The following is a 13,870-nucleotide window of genomic DNA, read 5'->3' as shown; positions in this document are numbered from 1 at the left end:
GGGAAGATTAGATATTGGTCTATAGTTGGCTAACACCTCTGGATCCAGGGTGGGCTTTTTTAGTAGGGGTTTAATTACAGCTACCTTAAAAGACTGTGGTACATAGCCTGTTAATAAGGATATATTGATCATATCTAATATATGAGTGTTAACTAAAGGAAAGACCTCCTTAAGTAGCCTAGTTGGGATGGGGTCTAAGAGACACGTTGATGATTTAGATGAAGAAATCACTGCTGTCAATTCTTGAAGAGAAATTGGGGAGAAGCAATCAAAATATATATTAGGTTTTACAGCTGTGTTTGAGGTTAGATAGGTACTATCTGAGGACAGGAGGTCATGAATTTTGCCTCTAATAGTTAGAATTTTGTCATTAAAAAAGTTCATAAACTCATTACTGCTAAGGGCTAAAGGAATACAAGGCTCAATAGAGCTTTGACTCTCAGTCAGCCTGGCTACAGTGCTGAAAAGAAACCTGGGGTTGTTCTTGTTTTCTTCTATTAATGCTGAGTAATAGTTTGCTCTGGCATTGCGGAGGCCCCTCTTATAAGTTTTGAGACTGTCTGTCCAGATTAAACGAGATTCTTCCAGTTTGGTCAATCGCCAATTCCTTTCAAATTTTCGCGATATTTGTTTTAACTTACGGGTTTGAGAGTTATACCAAGGAGCGAACTTTCTTTGCTTTTTTAACTTCTTTTTAAGAGGAGCTACAGAGTCAAGTGTTGTTCGAGATTCGTCATTTATATTCAGTGACCTGTTGTATTGGCTTTCCATTTATCAAAGTGACAGAGACAGAGTTGGGGGATACCACTTCTCTGAAATTGATACACATTTCCCTTGTTTTTGAAGGATTTAGGAGAAGTTTTGACTTTTCACACCAGTTGATGAAATAATCTAGCACAGGGCCCTGCTCCTCTTCCTCATCAAATAAAAGACTGACCAGTGCAGTATCATCTGCATACTTAATGAAAAAACAATTTGAGAAGGTGTTAGAGAAAGAGTTTGTGTACAAAATAAATAAAAGAGGAGATAAAACACATCCCTGAGGGGAGCCGGTAAAAGTGGTCATTTTATCAGAGAGTGATGCTCCTGCTCTGACCTGCTGGATTCTACCACTGAGAAAATCAACAATCCAGGCAATAAGACAAGGGAAAATTCGGAAGACAGAACATTTGCTAAAATACATGGCTTGATAGTATTAAAAGCGGATGAAAAATCCGCAAATAAAATCTTAGCATGAGCCTTAGGCTTTTCAAGGTGACTGAGGAGGAGATGTAAGAAAGTGGCAATGGTGACCTCTACCCCTCTGGATTCCTGGAAAGCAAACTGCAAGGGATCTAAGAGATGTTGTGTTTTAGATATGATATATTTCTTTACAAGATGCTCAAAACATTTCATTACAAGCGAAGTCAAAGCTATAGGACGAAAGTCACTAAGCTGACTAGGGTTTGGAGTCTTTGGCACAGGAGCAATAACTGCACTTTTCCAGATAGTAGGAACAGTTTTGTGGACGAGAGAGGATTTAAAAATCTCTGTTAACACAGGAGCTAATTGTTCTGTGCAATTCTTTAAACATTACCACAGATATTGTCTGGCCCAGGGCTTTTCCGCACATTACAGCCTCTAAAGAGCTGAAGACTGACTTAAGATTCCTCTGTTTCCATGTTTGGAGGAGGAGGGAAAGGAGAGGGTGACACAGAGGAAGCCTCAACAGTATCACTCTCAAAACGGCAGAAGAAGGAATTTAGCTTGTTTGCCATCTCAGTTCCTTCACTCCCATTAAGGGTGAGGGGGGGTTTACCCCTGCCTTTGTGAGCTATACTTGTCATCTTTTTAACTCCCTGCCAGGCTTCTCTGGAATTTCTAGAAGTTAGAGAAGCCTCTAACTTAAGTTTATATTTGTGTTTGTCCAGCACCAGCTGTCTTTTGATTTATCTTTGTAGCTCCCTTCTTGCATGCTCATCTTGATTCCTATGAGCTTTCCTTTTTTGGATAATTAGCTTCTTTAATTCTCTGGACAACCAAGGCTTATCATTAGAGTGGACTTTAAATGACATGGTGGGTAACACAGAGTCCACACAGAAATTGACATAGTCAGATACTGCCACTACCTTATCATTGATGTCAGGGCTGTCAAAAACGTCCCACATAGTACAATCGAAGCAGCCCTGCAATGCCATAATATTTTCATTGTCCCGAATTTTGACAGTCTTTACTTGAGGCTTTTCCCTCTCAAGCAGCCTCTGGTAAGCAGGACGCAGATAGACCACATTGTGGTCAGATGCTCCAATTGGGGGAAGTGGGATTGCCGCGTAAGCGTTCTTCACAGTTCCAAAGCAAGTCCAGTGACTTTTTCTTCCTGGTGTGGCAATCAACATATTGATAATAAGTGTGCAGGGACTTTTTACAACAATTATTAAAATCTCCCAGAATGAACTTGGGAGCATCAGGAGAGAGTGCCTCAAGTCTTTGTGAAGTGTTAAAAATAGTTTCAGTGGCTTTATTAAAATAGTTTCAGTGGCTTTATTAAAATTAGCCTTCGGATGAATATACACCAGGGTAAAAAAGATCTGAGGAAACTCTCTAGGTAGATAGAAGGGTCGGAGTGAGACAGAGAGCAGCTCTATGTCGGGGGTGCACAGTTGCTCTCTCACCTTGACAGCCCGACACCACTCATCCCTTACGAGAAGACAGACCCCGCCCCCTCGGGCTTTCTCAGTGATGAATGGGTCACTCAGTTCTGAAGGCAGAGAAACCAGCTGGCTCCACCGCACTGGAAGATGTGTTGTTGTCCAGTCATGTCTCGGTAATTGCCAGGACACAAGCATTCTGGTACTCCTGAAGGTAGCGGGTATTGGCAGCCAGTTCATCTGATTTCGATCTCAGGGACTGCGTGTTAATCAACAGCATTGCAGGCAGGGGAGGATTGTTCTTGAGCCTTTTGAGCCGTTGACGGATGCCACTTTTACATCCGCGTTTGCGCTTCATCCGTAATGTATTCCTGTTTGAGGTTATTTTCAAATAACCTGGGATCGATTCGGTGACAGCAGAAGCAGACGCTGAAATGTGATTGTGCAACAGCAGAAGAGTCTCTCTGCTGTAGCTAATTCCACGGGTTACACCGCCAGCAGCGTTGTTGTTGTTAAACCCTTGAGTGAAATACGTGTTTAAAAGTCCCAGAAACAAGCAGATCATCCCCCATAGAGCAAGATCCATGATTGCCGTGACGTACAGGAGGGCTCAGATTGACAGACAGTCAGGTTTTCCAGTCATACAGACACATTAAACTAAAAATGCCAAGCGTGAAGTGCCGCAGGGCAGCCACAGAGCAGCACCCATCTGACAAACTGTGTGTATGTGTATTCAGAGGTGCTTTGGCCATTTTATACCCACATTTTCTCACCTTTCTGTACCTCTCCAGTCATGAACAGGTTTCTGTTTGAAGTAAAAGGCATCTTGTTTAGAGGGGATGGAGCAACATGTAGAGGAAATGTAGGCAAAATGTTTTTATTTCAGTGAGTGCGCCAGAGCATGCGTACTGTTAGATGCATGTGTGTGTTAATCAGTGGTACGCTTGTCACCATGGCACTGCCACTTTAATTTTGTTATCAGAGGTAGTCCAGCAAGGAGGGCACCTTTAAACCAGATTAACATTTGCTTGTGCAAAACATAAGCAAACAGCCTTGGTCATGATTAAAATAAGAAGGAAAAGATTATCGCAGCCAGTCGGTCATTCAGACCCCCTAAGACAGTTTTCCTGCTTTTACCTTTTTCCTCAATTCCTTTGTTATCAATGTCATTTACACCTTTATTTTTTTAGTGCCAAATATTATTCATAGTGGCTGCCCTAAGGTTGCAGCTCATTATATCTGACTTCAGTTTTAATTAGCAACGTAGATGAGAAAGTTTAATGAACAAAGGTATGTTATATTCTTATAGCTCAGGGATACCCAAAGTCTGGCCTGTGAGCCTAGTCTGGCCCAACAACACCTGATACTAAAACAAAGAAATGGCATATATTTAATAAATAAAACCAAGAAAGATACATTTTGACTGGACCAATTTGGGAGAAGGAGTTGAATGAGCATGAATACCTGTTTACACATTTAAAATGGCAACATTTCATGGTAAAATTTCAAAGGAATTGCCAAACTTAGTGTTTTCTCATGGGATGATTGACATGCAAATTCATGCCATAGAAATTTAACCGTCCTGACAACACTTCCCTTTGAGGGACCAGGGTTTAAAGCTATACAGAACAGGAGCAGTCAGTTACAGTTTTTTAACAGCATCACCAGTGAAAGTGAAAGTAAAAGCCAACCCCAGATTCACTCCACCTGGTGATCTTCCGAACTATATTTGTTTTTTTGGCTGTGCTGTTTCTGCGATTTTCATCTCTTACTCTTGGATGTGTGCAGTTCACAGTCTGGCATCTGGTTGCTACCTTTTTTATAAATTTCCAGTCTCACCTGTTCCCAGAAATGTCCCAAAGACAGAAAAATAAGAAGAAAAGAACAAAATACAGGCAGAGGGCAGAGTATCTGCAGATAATTCACCACCACACACTGAGAATGAATCAAAAGTGATGATAAATCTAAATTTAAATGTTAAATCTAAATGCTAAATCTAAATCTAAATCTAAATGTTAAATGTTAAATCTAAATGTTCTGGTTGAAACTAAATATTTCAACCAGCTAATATGCAGCTAATATGCAAATTCACACTGCTAATATGCAAAGCTAATATGCAAATTCACACTGCCAGTCACCGGAAGTACCAAAATAAAAGCTTGAGATGGTCAGACTGTGTTTATAGTATCAAATAACGAATTAAAACCAACTTATCGGGGGAAATGAAAACTTGAACATACATTAGCGTGATAATAGTTACCTAAAGTAACAAAAAACATGTTTGGAGAAATTTAATTTGATGTGTACTTTGAGTTGTTAGTGTCCCTTCGGAGGGAATCGCCTTGTTGTTAGCAAATACTTCCGGGTAGAAAACCAGCAGAGTTTAGCTACATATATATATGAATATCTCACATTTTTCACGTCACTATATCACCGTTTAGACTAATCTGATGTTTGTAAAGTCTATAAACACAATGACTGAATGGTTATCGTAGATTAGCAGGGCTAACTGTTAGCTGTTAGCCCCATTAGCGGTGTCTGTAATGACTCATTAACTCTGGGAAAAAAAAAAAAAAAAAGTATTTTTTTCCCAGCGGATGTCTTAGTTACAACATGGTTGAGCTAACTGGAGTAGTTTCATATCGTATCCGACAACGGGAGGCTTTTAATAGATGATGTCCTGATGTTAGCGTTGCTGCTGCTGTTAGCTGACCCTGTCGGCTGCGGCCACTCATGCTTTCTAGACATTGTGATTTCCCAAAACTGAATAAATACCACACATAACAACACAAAGCTGCTTTGCTAGCTCAATCATGTTGTAACTAAGACATCCGCTGGGAAAAAATATTTTTTTCACAGACAGTTTAGAGTTAACGAGTCATTACAGACACCGCTAATGGGGCTAACAGCTAAGGGTTAGACCCGCTAATCTACGATAACCATTCAGTCATTGTGTTTATAGACTTTACAAACATCAGATTAGTCTAAACGTTAATATAGTGACGTGAAAAATGTGAGATATTCATATATATATGTAGCTAAACTCTGCTGGTTTTCTACCCGGAAGTATTTGTAAACAACAAGGTGATTCCCTCCGAAGGGACACTAACAAAGTACACGTCAAATAAAATTTCTCCAAACATGTTTTTTGTTATTTTAGGTAGTTATTATCACGCTAATGTATGTTCAAGTGTTCATTTCCCCTGATAAGTTGGTTTTAATTCGTTATTTGATTCTATAAACACAGTCTGACCATCTCAAGGTTTTATTTTTGTACTTCCGGTGACCGGCAGTGCGAATTTGCATATTAGCTAAATATTTAGTTTCACCCAGAACATTTAGATTTAACATTTAGATTTAGATTTAGCATTTAGATTTAACATTTAGATTTAGATTTAGCATTTAGATTTAGATTTTGATTTAATATTTAGATTTAACATTTAGATTTAGATTGACATTCAGCATTTAGATTTAACATTTAGATTTAATATTTAGATTTGGCATTTAGATTTAAGATTTAGATTTAGATTTAGATTTAATATGTAGATTTAACGTTTAACATTTAGGTGCCACATTTAATATTTAGATTTAACTATTTAATATATTTCTAAGTTAAAAAATATTGCTGTAAATGTGGTAAAAGGTGATGTTAAAAAATTCACAACACTTTTTTAAACATTGTTTGAAGCTAAATGTGGCAAAATGTTGATGTTATTTTCAGCGTGAGCCACTTTACAAACGGCACCCCACAAGCTGCAGCTATTCACACTTAGGATTTCTTATTTAATTGCTGTATATTATAAGGTTGTTTGGTACCCTTTTGGTACTCAAACACAATATGTTACTTCTAATGAATCATTTCAGATTTTTTATGTTATATATCTTTGCTTTTAACATTTCTATTTCCTGTTATTAGGCTAGCACATCTCATGCAGTGCCCAGCACCAGCACTGTCCAAATACCACACAAGGTAGATGTTGGCTGCCAGACAGACTCTCCAATGCAGGCATCGACTGGCACACAGCTGTCATTTAAAACTTTGCAGCCTCACTTCCGAAGTACAGGTTTGTAGTCTAGGAGATGATTTTGCTTCTAGAAAATAAAAAAATCAAATCTAACACATATTTTAATATTCATATAAGAAGCAAATATTCTGTTCACTTTTATTGCACACTATGATTTCAGTGTCTGTTTCTGTGTGTAAAAGGTACACAGACAACAACAGGCCTGGAATTAAGTCATTTTTAGGGCAAGGCCACTTTGGCCTTTGATAAATACAAATTTATTGGGGCATCATGGGCAAAATGTGGGGCACCAAGGCCAAAACCAATGGCGCAATAACAATATGTGCTTATTACATTGAATGAAGACAAAACAAGATATGTGTTGAAAAACAGTACTGAGTTTATTAAAACTGTAAACTGAACATTTGACTTTTCCACAAAATGCTGTGTGATAAATGTTATTAAAATTAAATTAAAATGTGAACAATTCATAATATTCATTGTCATTGTTGCGATAAAATAAAGTCTAAATGGACTAAGGAAGATCAAAATTAAACGTTTCAACACCATGCATTTGACAGGAGTATTCACCTAACATAGCCTACATATCTTTAATTATATAATTATTTATATGTCTCTATGTATATTTTTACATAAATCCCCAATATTTTATTTGCTTTTAAAAAAATACATCTTCCTTCATTTAATTTGACAATGTTTATTGTATTGTATTATATGTATTAATTCTCTACAGGATCTTGTATTTTCTTTAATGTGTGTTCAATTTATTAAAAGAAAAAAACAAAAAAAAAAACATTTTGGTGAGCCCTGCAGCAAAGTGAACCCTCTTCCTCAGAGAGAATCTTTGCCTCCCAGTTTGTTCCTGGCGGCAGAGCAGAGTGAACCATCTTTCTTCTCAGAGGATCATTGTCGCATGAGAGCAGGCACTAACAGCTGCTCTCTGTGTCCGCAGTGTAAACAACTTTTGCTGGCGATTTGATTCACTAGAAGCACATTATGACACTTTGTAAAAGTTTCTGTGTGGTACCTGTGTTTTACATGAGCTAACATTAGCGGCTAAGGACTGAGAGGCTGTCCGGTATGTGTGTGTGTGTGTCTGTCTGAGGAGTGTCAGTACGTTAACTTGTTAGCTATAGCTTTGCTGTTTGTCATGTTAACGTTATCGCCGGCAGCCCTGAATAGCTTGTAAAGCTTTAGCATAGTTAGTTAACACATTTTTTTATCGGCCCATGTGTTTACTGCTACAGAAAATTAATAAATCTTTGGTTTATTTGTACAACGTCGCCTCTCTGCCGTCTTTTATCACGCTTGCTAATGCTAAGTTAACTTTACCAGAGAATCTGTATGAGGCCCAAACTGAGGCTACAGTTAGCAGTGTGCTGATGCTTAGTGGTATTTTCTGTGAAACTAATGTGCATCAATGAGAAAACTTTATTTTAAGGGCACAATGGCCAGTTCAAAACAAGGCATGCTACACTGGCTGTATGGGTAGGAGGGGCATTATACGGCCACACTCCGGGGCATCCACGGCACTGGCTGTTTGGCCGTGGTATAATTCCTGCCCTGCAACAACAGTCAAGACAACTACAGATGTTGGAGTCGGCACGTCCACTGTTCCTGTGTTCCCTGACATTCCTTGGTCCTCCACACCAACAAAGACATCACTGAAGAGGCCTCGTCTCCATCTGGTAGACGAGGAAGATGAGGACAGCTCTGTGGAGGCCAGCTCATCTTTTGTGGCTCCAGAACCACAAGACTCCACATATAACCCGGAAGACTCAGTTACTGTGTTAACAGAGTCAATGGATAAGTCCTAATGTATTCTGTTTTAGGTAAACTTAAATTGTATTTTTTAATAGTTGAAATTTTGCTCCGCCATTCTCTACATTTTTGAACTAGGCACACAACATTCACACAGTTTTACTTTGAGAGCCTTATGTGACTGCTGATATATTTTATTTTCTACTACATCATATTTAATTGGAGATATAAGCATTTGTTTGACAATTAATTTTAGTTGAAAAATAAGTAATGATTCAGCATAATTTAACATTGAAATAAATTTGTTGAATCTTCAGATACACGCTCAGCATTCATGAATGGAGGCACTCAAACATACAACCGCATGAATAGTCAGTCAGTGAATGCCTAGCAAGTCCTCTCGCCCTGCTATCTTTATAGTTCCCATAACACATGCACATCAACAGTCAAAATATGTGGTGCCTTGACATTCCTAAAACACAACATCTCTTCAGACTAACAAGGACACTTGTTGTCCTCCCTGGCTCATAATCTTGGTGTCTGAGCCTCCCTGGCTCGTGACCTTGGTGTCTCTCACTGCTGTCACAGTAGGAGCAACACATATCATTAGGTTAGAAGTTCAGTTTCATCAAGACCTTATACAACACATTATAGGTTAAATATGTTTAAATACCAGAATTTTCCATCACATTCCACCCTTTTTAGCATTCAAATGCTAAACCATAAGCATGGAAAATTATCTTACTACCTTATGTCCTACGAGTTCCACCCATACCAGCCAAACGCCAGTGCCGCCAGCCTCCAATATGGGAGACGAAAATCCAGGCAGAAGTCACAGGCCTCAAGCACAGGCTAGCCAAACATCCCCCTCCCTATATGGCGAAGGAGAGGGTAAAACACTTGTCTGTCTAACTACACTACCTAATAAGGGAAGAAACCTCTATATAATGAGGACAAAAAAATCCCTTAAATCAAACTCTAAGCTAAAGCAAGATAAGCATAAATGAACAATGTCATCTTTAATGAGAATACACAATAGTAAAATCAATAAAGGGAACACATTGCTTTACTGACTGTCATGCGAATGTTTATATAAAAGTAAATGAAGATGAATAAAATGAGTAATAAAAATGAAAATAAAAAATAATAATGAAAGTGAAAATCAAAAGAATAAATTGAGTAAATATGGTGTCTACTAAACTAATGCTAAGTGTAATCAATGTGAAGTAGTGTAGTGTAAAAATGTGGTTAAAATGTGATTTGCTAATCAAACTACTAATGAATCAACTTTAATGATCAAAACATTTCTAAACTAAAACACATAAATGTGAATCAGAAGAAGAACTTAAAGGAGTGACTCCTGTGAATTGTAAGGAGGAGTCCATAGATCCATCTGCACGTAGCGCCTTACAGCAGATGATACCATTAATGTAATTAGTCAGTATTGGAGACAATGGAAGAGTCAGCCTGTGATTGGACACTCCACCCCAGCTGGGAATTTGCAACTTTCTGCTGCAGTCTACTTAAGTGGTGCTTCATTTTTCACTGTGCAAAAGGTACTTTCAAGTATTTGTTTATGGTTTAATATTTTATTATTGCTCCAATCCATAAGTATGACATGGTATAAAACAAATGTTGATGCTCTTGATTCGCTACCTAAGGTGGAGTGGGTTACTTGCCAAGCCCAGCATAGCAGTCCAATTGAATTAGATAGGATGAAGAGGCCTGCATACAATTTAGACTAAGGACAGGAAATTAATCTACAAATGCCATTTTCTGACAATATATATTGTGAATCAAGATAACTCATACAATTTTATTTGTCTTTGCTATCAGATTTTCAAGGCCATGCAGTTGCAGCTACACACTTACAAACAGTTCAGAATACACTTCTGCAACTTCATTGAGCCCGTTGTGCTGCATAAATGGAAGATGGATCAGGCAGCCATTTTGCAGCGGCTCAGCCAAGAGGGGAGTGCCATTCTTGGTGGTGAAATGAGGGCTGACTCACCAGGTAATTTTCAAATCACAGATTTTCATGTTACAATTAAATGTTACCACAAAAATGCCCACTTAGCCCAAAATAATAGAAATTATCTTTTTGAGAACGCAATCTCTGAGTCAAGTCACAATTATTTAAAACGTGCATTTAAAAACAATGCAAGTTGACCAAAATGCTGCACATAACAAACAATAAAACACAATATATTGTTAGGTCTCAAACAATAGCAATAACAACAAAATTTGATTGTGAATTATAATGGGATTTATGTTTTCAGGACACTGTGCAAAGTATGGCAGTTACACCATGATGGACTTGAACATCAACAACGTCATCGACATGCAGCTAGTGCAGGTTAGTGACTACATCACAGCACTGTTACACCATGGAAATGTATTATATTATGTTGTATAAAAAATGTCAAAGGCTAAACAAAAAGTTTCAAACTGTAGTTAAGATCCCAATTTTATTTTATTGACTTTCTTTCCTTGCTTCTTTCTGCTTTCCACATCACATATTGGCTCACATTTTCCCCTCTTACTTGTCTTCTATATCAGAGCAACAAGGTTGGCGGAACATGGAGAAGGAAGGTCTTAAAAGGAGCCTTAAACTCATGGTGGTATCAACTTGGACTGTATTGTGTCTGATAGGCACCCCCAGATCCAGAAATTCCTTACTGATGCCAAAATCACCCAGTTCTATGATGTATGGCACTTTGAGAAAGGTAATATTTTCTAGTTATCATTCATTAATTCATAATTATTTCAATCATTATGACATCTATAAACAAACATTTTTGAGATTTACTCAGTCTGGCCTTATTTTATGAATTTATATTGTTTAGAATTTGCTGTTAAACATAGGATATTGTGTATCAAAAATCAGATCTACTGGATCGCAGCTTCGTCTACCTCTGGGCCAGAGCGAATTGCCAAGTGGACTTAGGTTATAAACCACCTCCAAGACATCCACACCCATGATTAGGCTGACCAAACGTCCTCTTTTGCCCAGACATGTCCACTTTTCATGTCCCGTCGGGGGCGTCCGGGGGGTCTTTTATAAACAGATGATAATGTCCGGTTTTCTGTGTGTTTGTGTGTGTGTGTTAGAGTGCAGCACGGGCCGCATATTTCTGTACGAACCCGAACCGAGCCCGACATTATTTAATGACCAAAGCACTGAGTTTGTGTCACACAGTTGTTACGGGCGTGCTCAGCGGAGAGGGATACCTCCGTGTTTGAGACGGGAGTGGGAGGCGGGAGGTCCGACCCTTCCAGCGAGAGGAGAGGGAGAAATAAAACAAAATAAGATAAAATAGGAAAAACCTGTCTCCCTCTTTTATTTTATTTTCAGCGTTTAATCAAGGCAGAGGCGGGCGGCTGGAGGTCCGAGACTTCCAGCGAGGAGAGAGGTAGAAACAAACAGCCAATGTGTGTCTTTTTGTGTTATGTTCAGGTGTTGTCACGTAAATAACAGTGCCCAAGCAATAAACAGGACAGACAATAGGATTTTATTTATTTTTACACTACATTTTCACTGAAAGCTGACCGAATCCGACCCGAGCCCAAATACAACTTATAGCTACATTTCTGACCAAACCCGGCCCGACCTGTCGGGTACGGTCGGGCTCGGATCGCCATGTGTCCCTATTGGGGCCTATCTGAATTTCTGTCTTTGAGAGATATTATTTTGTAATATAACTGCATTTTCTATCCATACATATAAATTTTAAATATATTAAAATGATAAGGCATCTTTGAGTAAGCTGAGAGTATCATTTAAGTAGGCTATGTCGTGGCCGGCCGAATGTCCTCTTTTTTGGACATCAAAATATAGTCACCCTACCCATGATGACCCCTTGTACCCAAAGTGTGATCATGCCCCACGTGTGTCAAAGGATAAGGAGAAATGGTTGAAAGCAGGTGTGTACTCAATCTGGACAATATATTTGCTTATTGACTTGTACATGTGAACCTAAGTAGACATTTTTGTGAGTGTTATCAACTTAATTATTGATGACATGGTAAATAAGTTTCTAGTAGCCTGGTAGTTCCATATGTATTTACTGACTTTTTCTTCTTCTACTTTCAGGAACCCCCGCTCTCTACAAATTGGAGAAGCTGTTCACTGGCAAGAGAGTCCTGAAGGATGTGGCGAAGCTTAGCCCCCATCACCAAACATCATCGCTCGAGGCACTCTGTAATGATACGTTTTGTTCCCAAAAGTGTGGTGTTTCCGTTTTTGGGAACGCTGTGCAGGTAAATAAGATAAAAGTGTGTTTCAATCTTGATGCAAAAATTTTAAATGCAAGTGTTAAACTTTTTCAAATCAAGGCTCAATAAACTAACAGAAGTGGCAGTAATTATATCTGATTTACTTTCTTTTTCTCCCCAAAGACTTTACTTGTCAGCCATGCATTATAACAAGAATGCTGAGCGCCCACAGAAGCAGGCTGATGGGAAACCCGTCTTCAAGCTTCACTGGCGAAAGGCTAAAGAGGGAACATGCACAGTGAAGCCACTGAAGGAAGATCCGACATTCAGTAAGTTGACTTGCATACATTTTTATTGCACACAAATGATTTAAACATTACAAAATTTTTAATATATAGAAAAAATGGGGTGGATTTATTTAAAAAAAAAATCCTCATTTTTATACTTTTCCAGACCTGGAAATTGTAAATCAAAAAATTCAAGACTGTTTATGAACCCAGACAAACTAAAATATAAGAAAAAAATGCAAGAGTGACAGCAGATTAAATTTTACAAGAAGCCATTTGTGTTATTGATGTACTGACATTTCTTTGTTTGTCTACAGACTATGTGGATGAGCTGATGGACCAGGGCCCTATTTCAGAAAGCAGGATTAGTGAAAACTCTGAGTATGTTGAGCCAGAGATGAGGGAAACTCTGAGTTTTCCGTTTCAGAAAGCCAGCTCAGCGAATCCCTGAGTCAGTTACTATGGCAACTTACTCCGTGAAGCAAACCTGCTGGCTCGCAGGTTTGCTTCATCTAAGCCTGAGGCTGAGCGTGTTGCAGGTAGGAGAAACATGGGGTGGCCTTAGTGAATGAAGTTGTGGACGTTGAGGCACAGTTCATTCAGAGGCTGCTGCGTAAGGAGAAAGTGATTAAATCTGTTCCACCTACACATATCAAGTATTACACATTGTGGATTTACATTATCGTCGGAGCAAATTGTATGCATTGCCCTTTGATTCTTCAGCAGCAGCAGTTTTCTTCAGAGACATTGAACACATCAATTCATGATCTCCTGTCCTCAGATAGTACCTATCTAACCTCAAACACAGCTGTAAAACCTAATATATATTTAGATTGCTTCTCCCCAATTTCTCTTCAAGAATTGACTGCAGTGATTTCTTCATCTAAATCATCAACGTGTCTCTTAGACCCCATCCCAACTAGGCTACTTAAGGAGGTCTTTCCTTTAGTTAACA

The 13,870-nt window shown here is 38.7% G+C and overlaps 1 pseudogene; it reads left to right on the top strand.

Moving 5' to 3' along the window:
- The first annotated feature begins 10,992 nt into the window (after positions 1–10,992).
- LOC144467014 (uncharacterized) lies at positions 10,993–13,250 on the top strand (annotated as a pseudogene).
- The last annotated feature ends 620 nt before the right edge of the window (positions 13,251–13,870 follow it).

Source organism: Epinephelus lanceolatus, chromosome 15 (assembly GCF_041903045.1).
Source record: "Epinephelus lanceolatus isolate andai-2023 chromosome 15, ASM4190304v1, whole genome shotgun sequence".
In the NCBI taxonomy this organism is placed as follows: domain Eukaryota; kingdom Metazoa; phylum Chordata; class Actinopteri; order Perciformes; family Serranidae; genus Epinephelus; species Epinephelus lanceolatus.
The sequence above is the reverse complement of the archived record's forward strand: the minus strand, read 5'-3'. Positions and strand labels throughout refer to the sequence as shown.